We start from the raw sequence: 25,955 nt of genomic DNA, 5'->3' as shown, positions 1-25,955 counted from the left end.
ACGTCAGTAAACATTAAATATGGACGACATGTTTCCATTTCCTCCAACTATCTAGAAGTGAGGGGGATATATTTGCTGCACACGTGCAAAATAACACCTTTGTGTGTGATAGGAACTAAAATGAAAGAAAATCTCTTGGAGATGAATGTGTACGTACACACACACACTCCTCCAAATATGTGTACTTCTGATTTGCTTCGTGAACAAATCAGAAGTACAAATCAGAAGACTCCCCACCGAGTTTCATAATAGACCGTAGACCATCACTCACAGAAGCGTGTGGAATGTATCTGAGCACCAGTGGAGAATCTGCACGTCTGATATTCCCGAGCCTGCCGGAGATTATCGCCCTGTTTTTGAGTCATAAAAGTACGATGATTATTTTTAGGCCGTCTGTTGAGAACTGGGTTACAGGAAGGGAAGATTTGGGGGAATAAGGGAAAAAAGTGAAGTGCAAAAAAAAATCACACCAGTGCCGCAAACAAAGCAAGAAACTGAGACGAGGGTTTTGGGAGGAAATGTTTCAAAGTTTGTGGGAAAGTAAGATTGAACAAGATGTTCTGCACTTATATGCGAAGAGGAGAAAGAGCAAAGAGGAAAATAGAATAAGACTGAGACATGTTTCTGTCTGTAGATCATGAGTGCACATGGATTTTATTCCTATAGCAGACCATGAGAGACGTATCGAGACGCAAGAGAGAATTAGCAAGTAAGAATTAAATGTAATTTAGAAGGAATATAAAGATGTGAGTGAGACTTTCCTCCCTGAGCAGACAGGTGGTGGTGGTGCAGAGAGACGGAGCAGGAAGCTGAGACTGAGCTGCTCCCAGTCAGGATCAAACTCAACCTGCAGCTCTTCTCACTGTGAAAACACCGAAATGAATTATTCAGACTTTTGGACCAATGGCAGGAAGTTGAGACAGCATTAAACAATAGAAGAAGAAACAGAAGAGGAAGCAGCTGCAGTCTTCACCTCCGACGATATAATGTTTGAACCTAGAAGACGTTTATTTGATGCATTTTAACTTGTGTGGAGTACTGTAGTACTGTGGACTACTGTGGAGTACTGGGGAGTACTGTAGTACTGTGGTGTACTGTAGTACTGTGGAGTACTGCGCCTGAAGGTGCTGAGGCTGCTAGTAATACTATCATGATGTTACCATGACAATGAACACCGTCTACAAACCAATCAGAGTCAAGTATAGGTAGACTCCGCCCACGCAGGTGATGACAACATTCTGTTTCCCTAAATTACAATGTGAAACCAAAACTAACCAGATTGAAACACCATTAGAACGGAGGCTGGGCTGGAAACTGGGTTTTACTTTGGTTTCTTTATCCCATATCTTGTTTTTCTACATGAAGTGTTTTCGTGAGTCAAAGACAAACAGACAGAAACCTGTCTCAGATTCTGACCTACGTGTTGGATTTAAGCTCTTTAATGTAGGTCAGTTTGTCTGTAGTGATTTTCACATCATGCATATGGTTTATTTATAATTTGCATTTGCAGTTTTTCTCACCTTCTATAAAAAAAGCTTGTGTCAGGAGCAGCAGTGGTAAACAAATGCTGCAGATTAGTGATATCACAGGATTCTTTGAGTCATTAAAAAGTCTGTGGTGAGAATTAATCACAACCAGAGAGACGAGAAAGAAACCTGCTTCTTCTGTGTGTGTGATCCGAACCTGGCAACCTGGATCCTGCAGGAGAAAAGCAGCGGTGATATAAGAGGCAGAGCGGAGGCAGAAGTGAGAGAGTGAATTAGGTGAGGAGTGACAGGTGAGAGGAGCTGGCACAGCAGAAAGCTGCGGCTCCACCGAGGAAGAGACGGAAACAGATTTGGGGTTAATTTGCATTTCAAACTCGCCCGGCTTCCTGTCTGCGATGTCAGAGAGCTGCTGATTTTCACTCCACTCGTCTGTCTCTTCTCATTTCATCTCTCGCTCCATTTTCTACATTTACAGCAGGTTTTCTTCTCGTGTCTCCATTTCTCCTGCAGGTTTAGTTTAGTTTTATTCTTAATGTCTCCGTGTGTTATCCTCTATGCTTCTGTTATTTGCTCTAAATTACACATTCTATATATTTAATTAATCTCCAGATCTGCCACCCAAGTATTATGTTATAATCAACTGTAGTAGCTCAATAATATATATTAAATTCTTAGACTTTTAACGTGATGTTATCCAAATGATTAATCTACCTACTGATTCCACTCTCTGCCGTAAAGTTTAGAAAATCACTCAAACTTATACATGAGCCAAACATCAACAGCAATTAAGCAGATTCAGAAGGAAAAATACTTAATATAAAATCTATGCAAAAAGAAAAAAAGTAAAAAATGACTTTACTGCAGATAAACCAGGTCGGATGAACGCAAAGTTTTCTAACTTCATTCTGCACCGTGAGCTGTTTACAAAAAGCTCTGCACACGACTTAATAAATGAACTTAAAATATACTAAACTATTGTGACAGTATAATATTCCCGGCCTCACAATTTGATCACATAAAAAACTAAATTTGAGTCATCGCCCAGTTTTTTGGTATAAACAAACAAGCTTTCATTCCATTGCATGAATAATACACAGATTTTCCATCCTTCTCATTTTCACTATTCAGATTTTATTTATGATGAAATAATGTCTTGGAGATGTGCTGCTGTTTATTGAGTTGTTGGTGATGACGTAATAAACACTAAAATATATTATATAAATGTCTCTATAGGGATTCACTTTAATACCTGAATCAGAAGTTGCCACTTACACACGCTCTCTCTCTCTCTCTCTCTCTCTCTCTCTCTCTCTCTCTCTCTCTCTCTCTCTCTCTCTCTCTCTCTCTCTCTCGTATTTACATTCCATGTATTTACTCGGCTCCTGTTTCCTCAGTTTTCCCTCCTCTGAGTCTTGCTTTGCTCTCAGACAGATTTTCCGTCTCCGTCTGTCCTCGTTCTCGTCCTGCGGTGCCGCGTGTTATTAAAATGATAGAACGAAGACGCACAGCAGGGGGAGGTATACACTCAGAGAGAAACGAGGGAGGATTCGGAGGCAGGGAAAAGGGAGGTAGGGCTTCAGTAAATTAAAATGGGTCTTAGAGACAGACTCACATTTGATCATACATATTTAAAAATGGTTATTTTCTTTGCAACACAAAAGCAATTAAAAGGACAAACAAATGCTGTGATGCTTTGTTGTGAACGTTACCTTTATTTCAGTTCAGGAACTATTTCATTTTAATAGCACATTAAATTGTGGACTTTTTATAGCAGCTATTTCCTTTTATTGTGTTGCTGACCTTTGTAGCACTGCCCTCTATGGCCCACAGTTAATAACCAGCAGGAAATACCAACAGCATCATCATCACTTTTTAAGAATGAATTTGTCTCAGTTCTTAAATAATGGCCTGGTTCTCTGTTCTCTCTCTCCGAGCACTTTATTAGGAACACCTGCACTCCTGCTTATCCAGGCAATGATCTGATCTGTGAATCATTTGGCAGCAGAAAATCAGTTAAGGCTCACAGGACTGGTGTGAGAGGTCAGAGGAGAATGGTCAGACTGGTTGGAGCTGGAGACTGTGATACTTTACAGCTGTGGTAACACAAACACGTTTAACCTTGAGGTTGATGGTTCTGCAAAACAAGAACATGAATCTGAGGCTTTAGTGATACAGAGTCAAGAACCATAGGAAACACTAAGCCTGGTCTGATGAGTCTGGATTTCTGCTGTAGATCAGAATTTGGCATCAGACCAGTCTGGTGGTGGTGGTGGTTCCTGTAAACCAGTAGATCATGGTTTGAATACCACAGTCTCTTCTGACCATCTCCATATCTTCAGAGACCTCCTCAGTCACCAGGCGTTCATGCAGTAGAACCTCGGTGATGTGGAAGAACATGAGATGTGCAGCTGGTAAATCTGCAGAAACTCTACAACCCAGTTCATGTAACGCAGAGTTTTCAACATCGATTCAATTCCATGAAGAACTGAAGTTGTTTTTGTGCAAAAGAGGAAACTACAGAGTAATAGTGGCGCGTCCCTAATAAAGTGCTCAATGCATCTTGGAATTCTCTGCCCTATTTTGCAGATTATTGTATTTGGAAGTTGGCTTGACCTTTTATTTTATGGTGCATGAGCACTATATAGGCATGGATGGGGGTTGAACCCATGATCTTTGGTTTACGAGACCAACGCCTTACCACTTGGCCACCACGCCTCTTACAGACCTGTCTACATCATCTGAACAGGCGCAAATTGAACATGTTTTTATTTATGAAAAAGAAAATGTAGATTCAATGGGAAGGTGTTTTTTCTGTCTTGCCTCGAGACATCCCTCTGTACAGAGGTAATATCCTCATCATCATCATATTCTCATCAACATCGATTCAATTCCATGAAGAACTGAAGTTGTTTTTGTGCAAAAGAGGAAACTACAGAGTAACAGTGGCGTGTCCCTAATAAAGTGCTCACTGAGTGTACGTTTTCGTTTTAATGATGTCGTGCACATTATCTTGTTTTTACCACATGAACCATGATAGAATGGGCACTCGTATTATTCCCCCCCACCCCCGTTGTATATATTTGTGTTTATATTTTATTCATTCCAACAAACAACAACCTCATTTTGCCGCATTCAACATTTAGCTTTCTATACAGAAGCGATGATTTATACATGATATGTAGATTTTTGCATGTTTAAATTATTTCTTCATTAAGATTTATCATTTTAATCACGTGCCACTTGTTATATTTGCATTTTAACTTCTTTATTTACATATCTATCAATATTTCATAGATATTTTCATGTAGCATTTTAAATAAATTTTCATATTTAATTCTACTTATTTACTTAACCTTTATTATTCGGGTGACCGATTTCTATATCTGTTACTGTACGTTTAGAGGGATTCCAAGGATCTTTTGTGCAGCGGTAAAATATATTATATATACAATCCATGTGTTGAATGAAACCTTCACTGATCTGATCGAGAGACAGAAAATGTGTGTGTGCAGATCAGGTTGTTGATCTTTGTGAGTCTGTGTGTGGGCGTTTGTGTGTATGCAAGGTCTGACCATGTCTAGACGTGTGTGCCCCTTAATCAGCTGCCCACTGTGTGTGTGTGTGTGTTTGTGTGTGTGTGTGTGTGTGTGTGTGTGTGTGCGTGCGTGAGTGAGTGAGCGAATGTGCGTGTCTGTGTTAACGTGTCTGTGTATGTGTGTGTGTGTGTGTGTTCTCCGCATCGAGCCACAGGAGGCCATCACTTGCCACTTTAAAGTACTTACCCATAATCCTCGGAGTGTGGATTCATTTGCACTTGAAGCCCACAGGAGCAGAGAGAGAGAGCGAGGGAAGGAGGGCGAGAGAGCGGAGAGGAAACTAGACACAGAAACAAGATGAGAAAAGCTCTGACCATGTGTAATGTACAATGTGATCTCAAGTGTCTGGAGACTGTGTGAGTGTGTGTGTGTGTGTGTGTGTGTGTGTGTGTGTGTGTGTGTGTGTGTGTGTGTGTGTGTGCGTGTGTGTGTGTGTGGAGGAACAAGCTGACATGACTCATTTACGTTAATGCTTCTTTTGCCTCCTTCCACCTCTCTCTCTCTGTTTCACTCCTTCCTTATTTTCTTCGCCAGAGCCTTTAAGGAAAGACACACACCCACCCACACACACACACACACAAAACACAAACACACACCCGTGTTTGACGATTCGAGGATCTGAAATCAAGTGATCTTGGTTGGAGAATGTGCAAGCAGCAGGGGATTGTCTTTAGAAGCTAGTTTGACGGCTTGTGTCATGTGTGTGGGTGTGTCCTGTTGTGTAAGGCCACGGTCACGCATACGAATGTTGTGGGTCAAAGTTCGCTAAAGGTAAACACACAATGAGTCAAGTATTGGAAGAAAACATGGGAGCTTTGACCCTGTGTGTCCGTCTCAGGCTTCAGGTTGGGAAAGTTTTGTGGGTATTTGAATTTTCATTATAAAGGCATGGATGGGAATCGAACCCATGATCTTTGGTTTACGAGACCAACGCCTTACCACTTGGCCACCACGCCATATTTCACAACTTCCTCAGTATGTGAACAGACATATATGGAACTTGTTCTACTGCATCGAAGTTTGCTCAGCCAACAACTCTGAGAAAGTAAAAGGACAAAATTGTGTTCATCACTGTGACTTCAGGCTTTTCTCTTTTTTCCCACACAGCAATATTCCGTGGTGCAGTTTAATATGAGTTTCATTTGCATCCAAACAGAAAAACAGGGATATTTCTGGCTGTACTTTGATTAGAACTCACTGCTTTGACCGATCAGATCAGATTTTAATAATCAGCTGCAGACATGGAGGTTTTCATGTATTATGCTGGAGGGAGACTTGTTTTCTGGGGTTAAATCACAGACTGTAGATAAGGAGACGGACGACTTGTCTCCTCTTCCTCCCTTTGGACAAGAATGAAGCTGAATAAACGCATAAACCAATAGGTAAAAACAAACATATACAAAATATTTCTTAAAACTATGTAAGATGTACATTTTTCAGTTTTTACATATCAACATTTTCCTTTTCTCTTTTCCCATCACCCTCTGCTGCCACTATCTTGTATATCTGTGGGTTGAATTCATGCAAATCACCCAGACAGAAGTACTTTTACAGAATGTGTGAAAAACATGATAACAAATAACTTAAGACACAAAATAACTAATGTCTTTAAATTCAAAGCTTCTCATATTTTTCTGTGTTTCCTTGAAACTCACAGTCTCAGTTTTGGTCAATTTGAAACAAGAATCATCAACGAGTCGTCTTGACTGTAAAGTTGAACGTGACAGAGAAATAAGAGACTTCATCTTGTAATTTCTGTGTAATTATTCCAGATTTGACGCATCAAATTTGGCTGATTAAAGTGTGTGTGGCTGTCTGTGTGTGTGTATGCATTTTTTTTTAAACTCTAAACCCAGTGATGCATTTTCAGCTGCCTCATTCTCTTTTGTTAATTATGCCGCGATGTTCCGACCTCCTCATCGTCACGGCCTCCTGCTCACTGAGAAAATACAGAACTCAGATTCATTGGAGAAACAACACACGGCTGCACACGATATATATCACATGGATTTAAGGTTGTAAGCTTTTAAACCTGAATGCTTTGCCTCCGAGGGATGAAATACAGGTTCAGTCGGAGAAGCAGAGTCGACGATTGTTTGTTCTTCTTTACAGCTGCTGAACTAAAGATGAGGAAAGACTTTATGTTTAGTGAAGTCATGAACTGGTATTGTCCATGAATGGTTTTTTTGAGAAGCTGTTGCTATATCTACATTCGGTTGATCATGATATTTTTGCGAAGAGGAGCAGTTTTACATGCGCGATGGAGCATTATATAGGCATGGATGGGAATCGAACCCATGATCTTTGGTTTACGAGACCAACGCCTTACCACTTGGCCACCACGCCGCTATGTAATCTCTGACCTGATCTTTTGAGGTCAGCGTTGAGAATGTTCTGATGTTTGAAGATGTGCTGTGTCTAAAATTTGAATATGACATAAAACAGTTACATTATCCAGTCAAGCCTTAAACTAGACGTGTTTCTGGTTGGACAAAGATATTTAGAGCGAGTAGAATTTTCGAAGAGAGAGCGAGCAGATGAAAATGGGGGCGAGCGGCCAAAACTAAAGTGAAGGATTATTTTTCCTATTATTATTTTTCAGAACCTCAGGTTCTGTTTTCACGCTCTCGATTCCATGTTTATATTCTGTGTACGCTCTCATAATAATAGAGAAAGCTAAGAAACGCTATATGTAATCATATTGGCAGCCGGCCGTGACGTCACCTATTGGGTTGTGAGCTTCCGTTTGTTTTGGGGCATTTTGTCATCTTTTAAAACCAGAAATGACCATATTTGGAGGAATGGGGGCGGAGCTCATCCACCTTCACTTTGTGTGTTTGCACGAGTGCATTTCCTTGGTTCCTGAATCTCTTGCCCATCGTCAGATTGTCCTCGGGCAGCAGCAGGTATCCGCTGTCAGGCAGACTGTCGAGCCGGCTCTGAACATGTGTCTCCACCCGACACTTGTGATATTAAAGCACGACTTATTCCAACAACTCAAACACGCACAGGAAAAATCCCTTTTGCACGGTCGCATGCTTCGCTGACATCAGCTGTTGAGTGATCCGTCGCTGGAGTCGATTGAGCGATGTGACTCAGACCCTCTGCTGATGGAGAGATGTTGGGTTGAGCTGTTTGGGATGTGGGAGGAAAGTAGGTCAGGCAGCGCAGGGTGGGGGGGCGGCAGGGCGGGCGGCGGCATGACGATGAGGGAGAGCGAGTAATAACGAAGGTTATTAGTGTCTCTGCCCGCTCACCCAGCCAGCAGACAGATTAGGGTGTGTGTGTGTGTGTGTGTGTGTGTGTGTGTGTGTGTGTGTGTGCGTGTGTGTGTGTGTGTGTGTGTGTGAGTTCAAGACATTTGTGCATGCGTGTATTTCCTTATTTTCTTTCCGTCTGTGCTTTTGTATTTTGTTTTAATGATTTCCGACAGAGTGCCAGGAAAAGAACCTGAAGCAGCTACTTTACTCCGAAGAGAGATGGAGAGCAAGAGGAGGAAAAGAGGATTAGAGTGCAAGAGGGGAAAAACGGAGAGCATGTGAAAATTATTAGAAGAGCGAGCGTGAAAGAAATAAAATGATACTAATGGTACAGCCAGAAATGTATTTCTCATTTGGGACAAAATGGAAAAGAAACACTGGACCAGATGAAGACTATTTATGGACATTCATGATATTTAAGAAAAAAAGACAAAAAGTGGAAGGGATATCCTTCCTTTCATCTCAGAACAGCGAACTTTATCATAAAGAGAATGATGTTGTCTGTTTTCATGCATCTTGGAAATCTCTGTCCTATTTTGCAGAAGATTGTATTTGCAAGTTGGCTTGACCTTTTATTTTATGGTGCATGAGCATTATACAGGCATGGATGGGGGTTGAACCCATGATCTTTGATTTACGAGACCAACGCCTTACCACTTGGCCACCACGCCTCTTACGGACCTGTCTACATCATCTGACCACGCGCAAATTGAACATGTTTTTATTTATGAAAAAGAAAATGTAGATTAAATGGGAAGGTGTTCTTTCTGTCTTGTCTCAGGACATCCCTCTGTACAGAGGTACCCTCCCCATCATCATCATCATCATCATCACATTTTCCTCAACTGCAAATCACTGAGATAGATCTTCAATAATTAATCGCTGTAGACAAGGCATGGATGGGGATTGAACCCATGATCTTTGGTTTACGAGACCAACGCCTTACCACTTGGCCACCACGCCACCTACAGGACCATTTACATCATCTGCGAGCGAAATGTTATAAAGTTTGAAGAGTATGATGTTGTGCTACGACTAAAATGTTAAGTGTTGCTCTTGTAACTCGGAAGTGGTCGGACCATGTCTCCATAAGTACTCCTCACATTGAAAACTACATACCTAACAGATGATTTGAGAATGAACACCGGAGTTGGGGAGAATCTTATCCTCTATTGCAAATCGTATAGTGAAATATTTAATGATTTTTCAAGGCTTGGATGGGGATCGGACCCATGATTCTTGGTTTACGAGAATGCATTATCTGAACAGGGACAAATTGTACTTAATGTATGAAGTTGTGGCATATGACTAAAGACATAAAGCCATATGGAGAAACTCTTGTTTTTGTGACAAATCTGGGAATTCAACTGCATCTTTAGCTCAACTCTTAATCACACAGACAAATGTATTCACTGGAAATGTAGGCATGGATGGGGATTGAACCCATGATCTTTGGTTTACGAGACCAACGCCTTACCACTTGGCCACCACGCCTCTTTGAGATCCCCCAATATGATTTGAACAGTCCGAACTTGAATGTATTTGTGCTACAATGTCAAGTGTTGCTCTTTTAACCCAAGAGTCGTCTGACTAATAAGATCTGTCTCCATTGGTATTTTTCACACTGTAAACTTATAATCTATCACACATGATTTGAAACCCTAGTGTCTTATCCTCAATTTCAAAGTAAAAACCTACATACATATCTTCAATGGAAACTGAGGCGTGGATGGGGATTGAACCCGTGATCTTTGGTTTACGAGACCAATCAGCTCAGTTCAATCCCTCTGCATTATCTGAACAGGGACAAATTGAGCATAAAGTATGAAATTGTGGTCTATGAATTCAGATAAAAATCCATATGGAGAAATTCTTGTTTTTTGTGACAAATCTGGGAAAACAACTGTATCTTTAGCTCAACTCTAAATCACACAGCTGGATCAATTCACTGGAAATGCAGGCATGGATGGGGGTTGAACCCACGATCGTTGGTTTACGAGACCAACGCCTTACCACTTGGCCACCACGCTACCTACAGACCTGTCTACATCATCTGAACAGGCGCAAATTGAACATGTTTTTATTTATGAAAAAGAAAATGTAGATTAAATGGGAAGGTGTTTTTTCTGTCTGGTCTCAAGACTACGACTAAAATTTTAAGTGTTGCTCTTGTAACTCGGAAGTGGTCGGACCATGTCTCCATAAGTACTCCTCACATTGAAAACTGCATACCTAACAGATGATTTGAGAATGAACACCGGAGTTGGGGAGAATCTTATCCTCTATTGCAAATCGTATAGTGACATATTTAATGATTTTTCAAGGCTTGGATGGGGATCGGACCCATGATTCTTGGTTTACGAGAGCAAAGCCTCTGCATTATCTGAAGAGGGACAAATTGTACTTAATATATGAAGTGGTGGCATATGACTAAAGACATAAATCCATATGGAGAAATTCTTGTTTTTCGTGACAAATCTGGGAATTCAACTGCATCTTTAGCTCAACCCTTAATCACACAGACAAATCTATTCACTGGAAATGTAGGCATGGATGGGGATTGAACCCATGATCTTTGGTTTACGAGACCAACGCCTTACCACTTGGCCACCACGCCTCCTTGAGATCCCCCAATATGATTTGAACAGTCCGAACCTGAACGTATTTGTGCTACGACTAAAATGTCAAGTGTTGCTCTTTTAACCCAAGAGTCGTCTGACTAATAAGATCTGTCTCCATTGGTATTTTTCACATTGTAAACTTAAAATCTATCACACATGATTTGAAACCCTAGTGTCTTATCCTCAATTTCAAAGTAAAAACCTACATACATATCTTCAATGGAAACTGAGGCGTGGATGGGGATTGAACCCGTGATCTTTGGTTTACGAGACAGCTCAGTTCAACTACATACCTAACAAAGATGATTTGAGAATGAACACCGGAGCTGGGGAGAATCTTATCCTCTATTGCAAATCGTATAGTGAAATATTTAATGATTTTTCAAGGCGTGGATGGAGATCGAACCCATGATATTTGGTCTACAACAAAGCCTTACTACTAACCCTAACCCTCTGCATTATCTGAACAGGGACAAATTGAGCATAATGTATGAAGTTGTGGTCTATGAATTCAGATATAAATCCATATGGAGAAATTCTTGTTTTTTGTGACTAATCTGGGAATACAACTGTATCTTTAGCTCAACTCTAAATCACACAGCTGGATCAATTCACTGGAAATGAAGGCATGGATGGGGGTTGAACCCATGATCTTTGGTTTACGAGACCAACCCCTTACCACTTGGCCACCACGCCACCTACAGGACCATTTACATCATCTCAAGAGCGAGTGTTTGAAGTTTGAAGAGTATGATGTTGTGCTACGACTAAAATGTTAAGTGTTGCTCTTCGGAAGTGGTCGGACCATGTCTCCATAAGTACTCCTCACATTCCAAACTACATACCTAACAAAGATGATTTGAGAATGAACACCAGAGTTGGGGAGAGGATCTTATCCTCTATTGCAAATCGTATAGTGAAATATTTAATGATTTTTCAAGGCTCTGATGGGGATCGGACCCATGATTCTTGGTTTACGAGAGCAAAGCCTCTGCATTATCTGAACAGGGAAAAATTGTACTTAATATATGAAGTTGTGGCATATGACTAAAGACATAAATCCATATGGAGAAATTCTTGTTTTAGTGACAAATCTGGGAATTCAACTGCATCTTTAGCTCAACTCTTAATCACACAGCCAAATCTATTCACTGGAAACGTAGGCATGGATGGGGGTTGAACCCATGATCTTTGGTTTACGAGACCAACGCCTTACCACTTGGCCACCACGCCTCTTACAGACCTGTCTACATCATCTGACCACTCGCAAATTGAACATGTTTTTATTTATGAAAACGAAAATGTAGATTAAATGGGAAGGTGTTCTTTTTGTCTTGTCTCAGGACATCCCTCTGTACAGAGGTACCCTCCCCATCACCATATTTTCATCAACTGCGCATTACTGAGATAGATCTTCAATGATTAATCGCTGGAAATGAGGCATGGATGGGGATTGAAACCATGATCTTTGGTTTACGAGACCAACGCCTTACCACTTGGCCACCACGCCACCTACAGGACCATTTACATCATCTCAAGTTTGAAACGTTATAAAGTTTGAAGAGTATGATGTTGTGCTACGACTAAAATGTTAAGTGTTGCTCTTGTAACTCGGAAGTGGTCGGACCATGTCTCCATAAGTACTCCTCACATTGAAAACTACATACCTAACAAAGATGATTTGAGAATGAACACCGGAGTTGGGGAGAATCTTATCCTCTATTGCAAATCATATAGTGAAATATTTAATGATTTTTCAAGGCTTGGATGGGGATCGAACCCATGATTCTTGGTTTACGAGAATCTGCATTATCTGAACAGGGACAAATTGTACTTAATATATGAAGTTGTGGCATATGACTAAAGACATAAATCCATATGGGGAAATTCTTGTTTTCGTGACAAATTTGGGAATTCAACTGCATCTTTAGCTCAAGTCTTAATCACACAGCCAAATCTATTCACTGGAAATGTAGGCATGGATGGGGATTGAACCCATGATCTTTGGTTTACGAGACCAACGCCTTACCACTTGGCCACCACGCCTCCTTGAGATCCCCCAATATGATTTGAACAGTCCGAACCTGAACGTATTTGTGCTACGACTAAAATGTCAAGTGTTGCTCTTTTAACCCAAGAGTCGTCTGACTAATAAGATCTGTCTCCATTGGTATTTTTCACATTGTAAACTTAAAATCTATCACACATGATTTGAAACCCTAGTGTCTTATCCTCAATTTCAAAGTAAAAACCTACATACATATCTTCAATGGAAACTGAGGCGTGGATGGGGATTGAACCCGTGATCTTTGGTTTACGAGACAGCTCAGTTCAACTACATACCTAACAAAGATGATTTGAGAATGAACACCGGAGCTGGGGAGAATCTTATCCTCTATTGCAAATCGTATAGTGAAATATTTAATGATTTTTCAAGGCGTGGATGGAGATCGAACCCATGATATTTGGTCTACAACAAAGCCTTACTACTAACCCTAACCCTCTGCATTATCTGAACAGGGACAAATTGAGCATAATGTATGAAGTTGTGGTCTATGAATTCAGATATAAATCCATATGGAGAAATTCTTGTTTTTTGTGACTAATCTGGGAATACAACTGTATCTTTAGCTCAACTCTAAATCACACAGCTGGATCAATTCACTGGAAATGAAGGCATGGATGGGGGTTGAACCCATGATCTTTGGTTTACGAGACCAACCCCTTACCACTTGGCCACCACGCCACCTACAGGACCATTTACATCATCTCAAGAGCGAGTGTTTGAAGTTTGAAGAGTATGATGTTGTGCTACGACTAAAATGTTAAGTGTTGCTCTTCGGAAGTGGTCGGACCATGTCTCCATAAGTACTCCTCACATTCCAAACTACATACCTAACAAAGATGATTTGAGAATGAACACCAGAGTTGGGGAGAGGATCTTATCCTCTATTGCAAATCGTATAGTGAAATATTTAATGATTTTTCAAGGCTCTGATGGGGATCGGACCCATGATTCTTGGTTTACGAGAGCAAAGCCTCTGCATTATCTGAACAGGGAAAAATTGTACTTAATATATGAAGTTGTGGCATATGACTAAAGACATAAATCCATATGGAGAAATTCTTGTTTTAGTGACAAATCTGGGAATTCAACTGCATCTTTAGCTCAACTCTTAATCACACAGCCAAATCTATTCACTGGAAACGTAGGCATGGATGGGGGTTGAACCCATGATCTTTGGTTTACGAGACCAACGCCTTACCACTTGGCCACCACGCCTCTTACAGACCTGTCTACATCATCTGACCACTCGCAAATTGAACATGTTTTTATTTATGAAAACGAAAATGTAGATTAAATGGGAAGGTGTTCTTTTTGTCTTGTCTCAGGACATCCCTCTGTACAGAGGTACCCTCCCCATCACCATATTTTCATCAACTGCGCATTACTGAGATAGATCTTCAATGATTAATCGCTGGAAATGAGGCATGGATGGGGATTGAAACCATGATCTTTGGTTTACGAGACCAACGCCTTACCACTTGGCCACCACGCCACCTACAGGACCATTTACATCATCTCAAGTTTGAAACGTTATAAAGTTTGAAGAGTATGATGTTGTGCTACGACTAAAATGTTAAGTGTTGCTCTTGTAACTCGGAAGTGGTCGGACCATGTCTCCATAAGTACTCCTCACATTGAAAACTACATACCTAACAAAGATGATTTGAGAATGAACACCGGAGTTGGGGAGAATCTTATCCTCTATTGCAAATCATATAGTGAAATATTTAATGATTTTTCAAGGCTTGGATGGGGATCGAACCCATGATTCTTGGTTTACGAGAATCTGCATTATCTGAACAGGGACAAATTGTACTTAATATATGAAGTTGTGGCATATGACTAAAGACATAAATCCATATGGGGAAATTCTTGTTTTCGTGACAAATTTGGGAATTCAACTGCATCTTTAGCTCAAGTCTTAATCACACAGACAAATCTATTCACTGGAAATGTAGGCATGGATGGGGATTGAACCCATGATCTTTGGTTTACGAGAGCAACGCCTTACCACTTGGCCACCACGCCTCCTTGAGATCCCCCAATATGATTTGAACAGTCCGAACCTGAACGTATTTGTGCTACGACTAAAATGTCAAGTGTTGCTCTTTTAACCCAAGAGTCGTCTGACTAATAAGATCTGTCTCCATTGGTATTTTTCACATTGTAAACTTAAAATCTATCACACATGATTTGAAACCCTAGTGTCTTATCCTCAATTTCAAAGTAAAAACCTACATACATATCTTCAATGGAAACTGAGGCGTGGATGGGGATTGAACCCGTGATCTTTGGTTTACGAGACAGCTCAGTTCAACTACATACCTAACAAAGATGATTTGAGAATGAACACCGGAGCTGGGGAGAATCTTATCCTCTATTGCAAATCGTATAGTGAAATATTTAATGATTTTTCAAGGCGTGGATGGAGATCGAACCCATGATATTTGGTCTACAACAAAGCCTTACTACTAACCCTAACCCTCTGCATTATCTGAACAGGGACAAATTGAGCATAATGTATGAAGTTGTGGTCTATGAATTCAGATATAAATCCATATGGAGAAATTCTTGTTTTTTGTGACTAATCTGGGAATACAACTGTATCTTTAGCTCAACTCTAAATCACACAGCTGGATCAATTCACTGGAAATGAAGGCATGGATGGGGGTTGAACCCACGATCTTTGGTTTACGAGACCAACGCCTTACCACTTGGCCACCACGCCACCTACAGGACCATTTACATCATGTCAAGACCAACACGTTATAAAGTTTGAAGAGTATGATGTTGTGCTACGACTAAAATTTTAAGTGTTGCTCTTGTAACTCGGAAGTGGTCGGACCATGTCTCCATAAGTACTCCTCACATTGCAAACTACATAGCTAACAAAGATGATCTGAGAATGAACACCGGAGTTGGGGAGAATCTTATCCTCTATTGCAAATCGTATAGTGAAATATTTAATGATTTTTCAAGGCTTGGATGGGGATCGGACCCATGAGCAAAGCCTTACCAGTTGGTCACCCCTCTGCATTATCTGAACAGGGACAAATTGAATATAATGTATGAAGTTGTGGCATATGACTTAAGATATGAATCCATATGGAGAAATTCTTGTTTTTGTGACAAACCTGGGAATACAACTGTATCTTTAGCTCAACTCTAAATCACACAGCTGGATCAATTCACTGGAAATGAAGGCATGGATGGGGGTTGAACCCATGATCTTTGGTTTACGAGACCAACGCCTTACCACTTGGCCACCACGCCTCTTCGAGTACCCCTACATGGTTTGAACAGGCGCAAATTCAACATGTTTGTGCTACGACTAAAATGTGAAATGTTGCTCTTTTAACCCAAGAGTCGTCTGACTAATAAAATCTGTCTCCATTTGTAATCCTCACATTGTAAACTGATTATCTAACACACACGATTTGAGGGAGACCCTGTTGTCTTATCCTCAATTTCAAAGTACAAACCTACATACATATCTTCAACGGATACTAAGGCAAGACCAACGCCTTTCCACTTGGCCACCATGCCACCATGAAATCATAATTAGCTTTGCCTATGACCCGTGACCATCGACTGTAAAGTGTGTTCGTCAAACTGAAGTTAAGCTTCCACCAATCAGCTCCGCTCAGTTCAGTTCAGTTCCTTTTGCACAAATGATTCTACACATGAAAGAGTCAATTGTACTCGCACCTACACAAAATATGAATCTGTTAAGAGGTAGAATTAGTAAGTAAATTATCTCCACGTTGTAAATTGTGTCATGTCAGTGAATGATCGATATTTCGACAAACATCATAAAATACAAAACCCCATTTCTCTCTCTAAGGGAGAAGCTGGTTGTTTGGAAGCTGCTGTGGATGATAGCCTCAGCAGAACGGTTTTGTAAATGTGGAGAGAGAAGCTGGAGGAGGAGAAGTGGGATGTCTGGAAACATCCTCTCTCTCTCTCTTTTGGTCTCTCTATCTTATCACGGCTCTCTCCTTTCATACCTCCACACACCCCCGATCTCACTCTTCTGCCCTCCAGCATTCAATCCCTTCTTTTGTGCCCATTCTCTCTCAATCTCTCTCTCTCTCCCTCTCATCCTCCTCGCTCACTCCTCCTCCAAACACATTTAACCTCTCATAGTAAAAATAGATGAATCGTGTTTTTTGGGATGACAATGTTTATTGTCAAGGCAGGTTGAGCCTTCATATGAAGTCTGAAATGTAAATTATAATGTTTCATATCATACAAGAGAGGAGGTCGTCCCATAATGTAGCATCTTTTCCAACAAAGAATCACAATTTTGTAATGAACTACAACTAACACCTCTTACAAATCAGTATTTTAGGCATGGATGGGAATTGAACCCATGATCTTTGGTTTACGAGACCAACGCCTTACCACTTGGCCACCACGCCTGCTGTTCTGGAAAATCAATACACTCAATATTAAGTTATTATTTATCACCTAAACATGATCTAATGTTAATGGAAACACATCCTAAAGGGATGGATGGGTATCGAACCCATGATGTCTCTGCTTGACCACTATGCCATATGATCACCAGCAGTCGTGTTAACAGTAGATCACATACATCATAATTCCTTATCACGATAAAAACATACTTTACAGGTATGGATGGGGATTGAACCCAGTTTTTTTAAAACCGATTTTTTTGGAGCACGAGACCAATGCCTACCGCTTCGCCACCATGCCTCTTTAATTCGATGAAACAGCCCCACAGTGAATACCTCCTTAAGTTGTGGTTTCAGATTTTATGTGAGCGAAATAAATAAAAATGCAATTGGTCCCACATAATTTCCTCTTTTTCGTTTTTATTCGCAGTCCCTTAACTCACTCACTCTTACACATCCTCCCCCTAAGCTCATCCCACACACTCTCTCTCTCTCTCTCTCTCTTCCTTCCCTTTCAATATGCACCTCTCTCTCCCTCTCTTTCTCTCTCTCTCTCTCTCTCTCTCTGGGGGTGAGCGGTCGTAACGTAAGCGCCAGTCATCTCTTATCATCGCCACACTGTTCCCCGTGCGCTCGGCGGTCCACATCTCTCCCTCCTCTGTCTCTTTCTCCCTTTTTTTAAAATTTCTTCCTACCGTCTGTTTGTCTCTCTCTCTCTCTCTCTCTCCTCCTCTGTGGATGTTACTCTCGTAAGGAAAGCTCCATGTCTGCTGTCATGTTCTGCGGTCTGAGGAGGGACGTGGGGGAGAACAGTGTGGGTGAGTGCGAGGGGAGACTGAGCTCTTAGTTATTCATTTGTCTTCAGCTCTTTTTTTTTTACGTGGTGTTTTGAACTACACTTCCCAGAAACCCCCTTGTCAGTCAGACATTGCACCGAGGTCATGTGGCATCAAGTTGCTTCTGTGTTTTCCTGATGAACTTTGGTTTTTGTGCCTTTTTCTTTGGTCATTTTCACATAGTTGGACAAGATTTTATTTATTTGATGTATTCCTTTTGGAAACTCTTTGGATTTCTGTATGCAGTGTTATTGTGTCTCCATAGCTGCCTCAGGTGTAGATACATTTACATTCTCTTTTTGACTGTACGAGAAAGACGTAGAAGAAAACTCGAGCAGCTCAGAGCCGACCAATCACAGCTCTCATGGTTTTATGCACGTACCCATTGTACATTTCCAGCAGCTGTGCCACTGAGCCTAACGCACAGGTAGGTTTTAATCCGGCTTTAAGAGATGGCAGGTGTCAAATGATGCAGGTTAAAATGCAAATCAGGGGAGTAAAACATTTTACATTTGCTGAAAGTATCAATTCAGGTTAAATAAAAAGTCTGTTTCTTTGTTATTGTTAATTTCCTCCAAAATTAAAATGTTTAGGTTTTTCCCAGAGCTTGATTGAAGCTGATGAAGCTGTGATGAGGCAAATGTCTCTCTGTGGAGGTTTGGGTGAACGATGGTTGTAGATGTGGTGACCACTCCCACATCTCAACCACATCATCAAACTGATCCGTTGAGGACGTTTGAGGGCAAAGGAAAAGTAAAATAAACAACTCTAACTAAACTACAGGACTGTAAACTTCTCTGAATCCGTACATATTGCACAGATTCAAACTTTGACACATTTGTTTTCAATGACAAATCAATCACAAGTCTTTGGAGTTCAGGAGGTGAACTTGTAGTAAATCGTAGTTTTGATTAAAGGTCGTGTGTGTCGTGTTTATCTCTTCAGCTCAACCAGGCGAGGACACTTTGATTCGGTCCATATGTGAAACGCCCCTAGTGGTCAGACCCGGTACTACTGCTCCTACGTGTTGCTGGTTATGTACTGGATACAAACAGAACTCCCACTCCACCATTATCGTAGCAGGCTTGTTATTAACGTATTATATATCCCATGATCAAAATATCTCCTTTAGTTTTTCAGCTTACTTCCCGAAAAGATTTAAATGACTCAACTTATTCGATTTATAACATCAGTAAACATTTTCCTAAGGAGTTGATAATCTAGTTTCAAGTCTTCTTCAGAACAGTTTCCTCAAGCTCCACCCACCACTCCTCCACATATGTTCACTTCCGGTGTCGAACTTGAGGCTTCAGAACCGAACCGAATGGGTGACGTCCCGGGGGTTCGATGCCCACAGCCTCTCTCCCCACACCTTAAGAGTAAAGCCTCAAAACGACATGATCCCAGCATGAAGTCTCTCTTTGAATCTGTGCATGTATTATGTGCTGCAGTGGAGTTAGTGAGATGCATCAGTGGCATTAATAAGCTGAGCTCCATCCTATTTGATGCACCAGTGATCATAGTGGGAGCTGCTCTCCTCTGAAATGGCCCCAGAGACTCTGGGATCGGAGCCGAGAACCAAGCCGCTGCGTTTCCTTCTCGCAGCTTCGACACTTTAAATGTCTCGTCTTTATGTTTTGTTAAAAAGTAGCTGATCTTTGTTAGGAAGGATTGAAGGATCATGATCCTGCTGGTTGCTGACCAGAGACTGCTCGACATACCGCATTGAAGTTATCCTTCAAAATGTTTACCCTCATCAATGCTGCTAAGAAAACTTTAATCTTAATGATGTGTTCCAACACTTGACATCTATTGCACTTGTGTCCGTCCACAAGTGGCTCTCTGAGGTTTCTACGTATTTTTACCGAGTGTAAAATACCTTACCGTGTTTTTAGTCGTTTTTCCTGACTCGTGCTGAGGGTTAAGGACAGAGGATGTCACACCATGTTAATTGTGATTTGTGAATATGGGCAATACAAATAAAATTTGATTGATTGATTGACTCCTCTCTGCAGTCAGATAACTCAACTCGGTCTATTCCCCCCATCGGTGTCTTGGCATTATAACTTTCTTTCCTGAAAGTTACTGCATAATACAGTTCATTACTTCTCGCGCCGTTTGCATTGTAGTTGGAGATCGATTGAATCTCTTTAATACGGTTGAGGAGTGTCAGGCGTGTTGGTTTATCCTTTAAGAGAAGATGAGCCGAACCCGGTTTGTTCAATCAAGAATTTATTTAGAAAGCAATGAACAGGTTGTTATCAGCAAAGCAATGGGCTTCCACACACTAGTTGTATCACTCACACTACTCCCCTCCTCCGCTCCTTGCACTGGCTACCAGTGGCGGCCCGCATCCGGTTCAAAACACTAGTACTCCCATACCATGCTGTAAACAGATCAGGTCCAGTTTACATCCAGGACATGGTCAAACACTACTCACCAGTCCGTTCACTCCGCTCTGCTTCGGCTAAACGACTCGTTCCTCCTTCACTGCGAGCTAAACACTCATCAAAATCACGACTGTTTGCTGTCCTAGCTCCTAAATGGTGGAATGAGCTCCCACTCGACATCCGGACATCTGAAAGTTTACACATCTTCCGCCGAAAAACTAAAAACACATCTCTTCCGACTGTACCTTGAATAAAAAAAAATAATAATAAAAAAAAAAAAAATAAAAAAAAACTAACCACTTTTTGAAACTAACACTTTGGTAGCACTAAAATGGCACTTACTTATAGCACTTTGTAGTTTCTCTTTATTTCGATGAAATTGTACTGTTTTGATTTTTGTTGTTCTTGGTTTGTACCCTCAGGGTTGAACGCACTTATTGTAAGTCGCTTTGGATAAAAGCGTCAGCTAAATGAAATGTAATGTAATGTAATGTATCAGAGCGCCACAAACATCCGACATCTATCCATTGTATAACAGTAGACCTTCGTTCCTCCTCCTCGGACGTGCGCAGGCGTAATCCATCCTCCTGGCTTTTGGAATACGGACGTAGCAATGAGCCTCTCCCAGTGACGCTCCTACTTTGATAGCTCAGACTATAGTTAAAATATTGAAATCCTAACAGGAGGCGAGCACATACAAATCCCAGCAGAGGACAAATGGAGAATAAATGAACGAGTGAGGGTTGATCCACTTCCTTCTCTGAGCATCACCGGGCCCCGGCCGCGCTGAGAGTTCCACATCGACCATGGAGTGGCGAGCGTTTCCGATGTCATCATCAGCAGCTGTGCACGGCGCCTGCAGTTCTTCCTCTGCACTTCCTCTGCAAAGTGCATCTCACTCAGCGTGTTGCAGACCATCTTCCTCCAGGAGGACGTCTGTTCTCTGATCACCAGCGTGACGGCAGCACAACGTGGATTTGAACTTATTGAACTTAAAGTCACACACACACTGCACATGTGGGTTTTTGTGCCTTTTTCTTTTGTCATTTTAACATAGTTGGACAAGATTTTAAATTATTTGATGTATTTCTTTTGGGAACTATTTGGATTTCTGTACGCAGTGTTATTGTTTCTCCATAGCACGGACTTTACCACTACATATTCTTATATATTTATATATGAATATATATTTTTGTTGTTTTATATATATATATTTTATTGTACTTTTCACTCCAGCAGCACAAGAACACTTCCCTTCTGGACACTGACACAATCACATCATTGCATCCCATTTCAGTATCTGTATATATATTCTCCGTATGTGATTTATGTATGTAGAGACATTCTTTTAGATTACACTTCACTTTCATTACATGTCTCTGTCTCTGTCTCTGTCTCTGTCTCTGTCTCTGTCTCTGTCTCTGTCTCTGTCTCTGTCTCTGTCTCTGTCTCTGTCTCTGTCTCTGTTCCTGTCTCTGACTCTGTCTCTGTCTTTTTCTCTTTCTCTTTCTCTGTCTCTGTCTCTGTCTCTGTCTCTGTCCCTGTCTCTGTCTCTGTCTCTGTCTCTGTCTCTGTCTCTGTCTCTGTCTCTGTCTCTGTCTCTGTCTCTGTCTCTGTCTCTGTCTCTGTCTCTGTCTTTTTCTCTGTCTCTGTCTCTGTCTCTGTCTCTGTCTCTGTCTCTGTCTCTGACTCTGTCTCTGTCTCTGTCTCTGTCTTTTTCTCTTTCTCTTTCTCTGTCTCTGTCTCTGTCTCTGTCTCTGTCTCTGTCTCTGTCTCTGTCTCTGTCTCTGTCTCTTTCTCTGTCTTTTTCTCTGTCTCTGTCTCTGTCTCTGTCTCTGTCTCTGTCTCTGTCTCTGTCTCTGTCTCTGTCTCTGTCTTTGTCTCTGTCTCTGTCTCTGTCTCTGTCTCTGTCTCTGTCTCTGTCTCTTTCTCTGTCTTTTTCTCTGTCTTTTTCTCTGTCTCTGTCTCTGTCTCTGTCTCTGTCTCTGTCTCTGTCTCTGTCTCTGTCTCTGTCTCTTTCTCTGTCTTTTTCTCTGTCTCTGTCTCTGTCTCTGTCTCTGGAAGTATGTGATTTATGTATGTATGTCAGTGAAGTGTTAACTGTATAAGCTACTGGATGATCTGAATTTCCCTCGGGATTAATAAAGTATCCATCTATCCATCTAGCTGCCTCAGGTGTAGATACATATTTACAATCTCTCTTTGACGGTTCGAGAAACGCGTAGAAGAAAGCGTGACGGCAGCACAACTGGATTCAAACTTGTTGAACTTAAAGTCACACACGCTGCACATGCTCCCTTATTAATATTCTAGTTGCACGTGAATATTAAAGTGACGTGTAATCTAGCTTCTAATTCAGCACGTCCAATTTCCTTCTTTTCCCCTCTGTCATGTACATTCCTCTGCATTTAGATAAGTATCTGACTTGAAGCAGCTTACAGGCAGCGGTCAGGCTCATCAGTTTGCGGATGAGGATGAGGATGAGGATGAAACCATGTGACTTACACATGAAGGTTCTTCTCTTTCTCTCTCTCGGCACCGGGACCCACTCGCGTCTCATTTGCTTCCTTCGTCTCTGCCTCCGCTCGTCAGCAGAGTTTTTTCTCAGCGTCACGTCAGATCCGCGGCAGAAAGAAAAACAAACTGAGACTTCAAAAGCAGATTTGATGTTTTTTGTCTCTTTTTTTGCTTCCGTTCCTGTCGTACACCTGCCGAGCTGATCCACCCCCACCCCCCCACCCCCCCTTCCTCCAGGAGATGTACAAAAGCTTCTCTGTTAGTTTGTCTTGTTTTTTCCTACCCTGGAAGATTTGGTGATATCATTTATAATCCGACGCCTCCAGGACGTGGACTACACAACGTTTACACCCACAGGTCTCATGCCTCGCTGCCTTGTGATCTCTGAATCTTTCAGTCCCCCCCCCCCCCCCCCCCAGCGCTCTGATTGGCTGCAGTTGTCTCCAATTTGCACAGATACTTAGCCTCATAGAAACCGACGTGTCAGCTAGCCGAGTGTGGCGTCGTGTCTGTAAAGACTTTACACACGTCGGGATTAGCTCCAGTTCCCCCTGCAGCCCCCCCGAGTGTTAAACTTTCTAGATAACAGAGTGGATGATATGATATATACACCAATACTTTACTGTTAGATATAGATATATATATAGATATGAAATCAGAAGTTAGACGGAACTTCAGAGGAACCAGCTCGGACCTTCAGACCTCTGAGAGAAAGAGTTAAAGAGAGGACACGGAGAAAAAAAGTGGAAAAAGCATGAGATCATAAGAGCTAAAGCGGTGGTGACACCCCCCCCCCCCCCCCCTCTCTCTCTCTCTTCAGCTCGCTTCTCTGTAGCCCCCCCCCCCCCCCAAACAGATCCATACAGGCTGCAATTAACCACAACAGAGAAACCATTAAACCTCCTAATTACTGCTTGTTCCTTCCATAGCTGCTGTTTGTGTGGGTGAGAGATAGCTGTGTGTGTTTGTTTGTGTGTGGTCGTGTGTGTGTGTGTGTGTGTGTGTGTGTGTGTGTGTGTGTGTGTGTGTGTGTGTGTGTGTGTATGTTCTGAGGCTGAGGTTGTGTGAGAACAGATGAGGTATTTCGTCTTTTCTCTTTCACTTTGCTTTCTCTTTTTTGTTTGTGACTGTGTGTTTGTGTGTCTGTGTGTTTGTGTGTCTGTGTGTTTGTGTGTCTGTGGCCACGTGTGATAACCACAGTCGGGCTATGTGCATTCGTTGCGGTGGACAATAGCTAATTACACATCTTCAAAACCCTCAGCATCATAATAACCGCAATCAGACGACTCGGCGCTCAATAACTCAGAGCGTGCACGTGTGTTTGTGTGGAATCATGTGCACGCACACATTAAAACACACACACACACACACAAACACACACACACACACACACTGAGAGGAGACTGCTGCAATGTGTTGGCTCTGGTTCGCTGCACTGTTGTACGTGCGCTGTGAGTCTTTGCACTTGAACGACTGAATGAGATTTTACCTCTTGTGTTATTTAGTTATTCAAAAGGAAAACGACAATATTCTTTATTTTTTAATATTTAAATTTTTCTGCACTTTTTCTGGAATGGTAACGCGACATCATGCGTCAACCGGTGGTTCTTCAGCCGTTTAATATTTTATATATTTAGTTTAACGAGAGAAAATGTCTCGGACAGTTTAAACTGTGTGTAGATCGTTCAGATGAGGAAATGCACTCGTGTTTAAAAGTGTCTCAAAATATTTTTATTATGATAAAAGTCTCTGTTAAGCCACTGGTCACAGAAGTCACCTCAAAGTTATTATTATTTATTAACAGTTTCCCTCAGTGATGTTTTTAATCGGTTTTGGATGATAAAGCAACTTTTGGGTGTAAAATATGTCTGAAAACATTTCTAAGTTCTATAAGTTGAGAGTTTTTTTGATGGAATTTGTTTTATTATCAACAGATATCGGCTGGAAAGATGATTACAACCTGTTTATTGATTCAAATGTTTGCATGAAGTGCCGTCACCATGGTGACGCTCTTCTGTTCTGTGTGTGGCATCGATTCCAAGAAATAATTGCAGATTTTAAAGAGGCTGGAAAACTCTGGGAAAATGATTGTTTTTTTACAATGGGAGAATTCAATAAGTGGGAAACTTTGTCACAAGAGACGTAAAACTTTGTCCTTTTAAAAGAAAATCCTGATGGAGACAAGTGTTTTTCACAACAGTTCTGGGACATTTTTCTGTCTCGAAGCTGTGAATCATCATTACATGTCTCTGTCTCTGTCTCTGTCTCTGTCTCTGTCTCTGTCTCTGTCTCTGTCTCTGTCTTTTTCTCTTTCTCTGTCTTTTTCTCTGTCTCTGTCTCTGTCTCTGACTCTGTCTCTGTCTCTGTCTCTGTCTCTGTCTCTGTCTCTGTCTCTGTCTCTGTCTCTGTCTCTGTCTCTGTCTCTGTCTCTGTCTCTGTCTCTGTCTCTGTCTATCTTTGACTCTGTCTCTATCTTTGACTCTGTCTCTGACTCTGTCTCTGTCTCTGACTCTGACTCTGACTCTGACTCTGACTCTGACTCTGTCTCTGTCTCTGACTCTGTCTCTGTCTCTGTCTCTGTCTCTGTCTCTGTCTCTGACTCTGTCTCTGTCTCTGTCTCTGTCTCTGTCTCTGTCTCTGTCTCTGTCTCTGACTCTGTCTATTTTTGACTCTGTCTCTGTCTCTGTCTATTTTTGACTCTGTCTCTGACTCTGTCTCTGTCTCTGACTCTGTCTCTGTCTCTGTCTCTGACTCTGTCTCTG

At 41.5% G+C, this 25,955-nt stretch overlaps 1 protein-coding gene and 19 non-coding genes across 20 annotated transcripts in view; 1 reads left to right on the top strand and 19 right to left on the bottom strand.

Annotated features, from left to right (window-relative positions):
• grip2b (glutamate receptor interacting protein 2b) overlaps nucleotides 1-25,955 on the top strand; it is a 170,675-nt gene that overhangs the window by 90,214 nt on the left and 54,506 nt on the right. The gene's annotated exons all lie outside the window — the stretch shown is intronic.
• On the bottom strand, nucleotides 4,131-4,202 carry trnat-cgu (transfer RNA threonine (anticodon CGU)). Its single transcript has one exon. It is a non-coding gene; the product is annotated as a tRNA-Thr (tRNA).
• trnat-cgu (transfer RNA threonine (anticodon CGU)) lies at nucleotides 5,968-6,039 on the bottom strand. Its single transcript has one exon. It is a non-coding gene; the product is annotated as a tRNA-Thr (tRNA).
• trnat-cgu (transfer RNA threonine (anticodon CGU)) lies at nucleotides 7,358-7,429 on the bottom strand. The gene has a single exon. It is a non-coding gene; the product is annotated as a tRNA-Thr (tRNA).
• trnat-cgu (transfer RNA threonine (anticodon CGU)) lies at nucleotides 8,943-9,014 on the bottom strand. Its single transcript has one exon. It is a non-coding gene; the product is annotated as a tRNA-Thr (tRNA).
• trnat-cgu (transfer RNA threonine (anticodon CGU)) lies at nucleotides 9,235-9,306 on the bottom strand. The gene has a single exon. It is a non-coding gene; the product is annotated as a tRNA-Thr (tRNA).
• On the bottom strand, nucleotides 9,766-9,837 carry trnat-cgu (transfer RNA threonine (anticodon CGU)). Its single transcript has one exon. It is a non-coding gene; the product is annotated as a tRNA-Thr (tRNA).
• trnat-cgu (transfer RNA threonine (anticodon CGU)) lies at nucleotides 10,302-10,373 on the bottom strand. The gene has a single exon. It is a non-coding gene; the product is annotated as a tRNA-Thr (tRNA).
• trnat-cgu (transfer RNA threonine (anticodon CGU)) lies at nucleotides 10,889-10,960 on the bottom strand. The gene has a single exon. It is a non-coding gene; the product is annotated as a tRNA-Thr (tRNA).
• Nucleotides 11,589-11,660, bottom strand: trnat-cgu (transfer RNA threonine (anticodon CGU)). Its single transcript has one exon. It is a non-coding gene; the product is annotated as a tRNA-Thr (tRNA).
• trnat-cgu (transfer RNA threonine (anticodon CGU)) lies at nucleotides 12,126-12,197 on the bottom strand. The gene has a single exon. It is a non-coding gene; the product is annotated as a tRNA-Thr (tRNA).
• trnat-cgu (transfer RNA threonine (anticodon CGU)) lies at nucleotides 12,403-12,474 on the bottom strand. The gene has a single exon. It is a non-coding gene; the product is annotated as a tRNA-Thr (tRNA).
• trnat-cgu (transfer RNA threonine (anticodon CGU)) lies at nucleotides 12,939-13,010 on the bottom strand. The gene has a single exon. It is a non-coding gene; the product is annotated as a tRNA-Thr (tRNA).
• trnat-cgu (transfer RNA threonine (anticodon CGU)) lies at nucleotides 13,639-13,710 on the bottom strand. The gene has a single exon. It is a non-coding gene; the product is annotated as a tRNA-Thr (tRNA).
• Nucleotides 14,176-14,247, bottom strand: trnat-cgu (transfer RNA threonine (anticodon CGU)). The gene has a single exon. It is a non-coding gene; the product is annotated as a tRNA-Thr (tRNA).
• On the bottom strand, nucleotides 14,453-14,524 carry trnat-cgu (transfer RNA threonine (anticodon CGU)). The gene has a single exon. It is a non-coding gene; the product is annotated as a tRNA-Thr (tRNA).
• trnat-cgu (transfer RNA threonine (anticodon CGU)) lies at nucleotides 14,989-15,060 on the bottom strand. The gene has a single exon. It is a non-coding gene; the product is annotated as a tRNA-Thr (tRNA).
• Nucleotides 15,689-15,760, bottom strand: trnat-cgu (transfer RNA threonine (anticodon CGU)). The gene has a single exon. It is a non-coding gene; the product is annotated as a tRNA-Thr (tRNA).
• Nucleotides 16,234-16,305, bottom strand: trnat-cgu (transfer RNA threonine (anticodon CGU)). Its single transcript has one exon. It is a non-coding gene; the product is annotated as a tRNA-Thr (tRNA).
• Nucleotides 17,382-17,453, bottom strand: trnat-cgu (transfer RNA threonine (anticodon CGU)). The gene has a single exon. It is a non-coding gene; the product is annotated as a tRNA-Thr (tRNA).

Source organism: Limanda limanda, chromosome 4 (genome assembly GCF_963576545.1).
Source record: "Limanda limanda chromosome 4, fLimLim1.1, whole genome shotgun sequence".
NCBI lineage: Eukaryota > Metazoa > Chordata > Actinopteri > Pleuronectiformes > Pleuronectidae > Limanda > Limanda limanda.
Note: the sequence above shows the minus strand (reverse complement) of the source record. Positions and strands in the feature narration are given on the sequence as shown.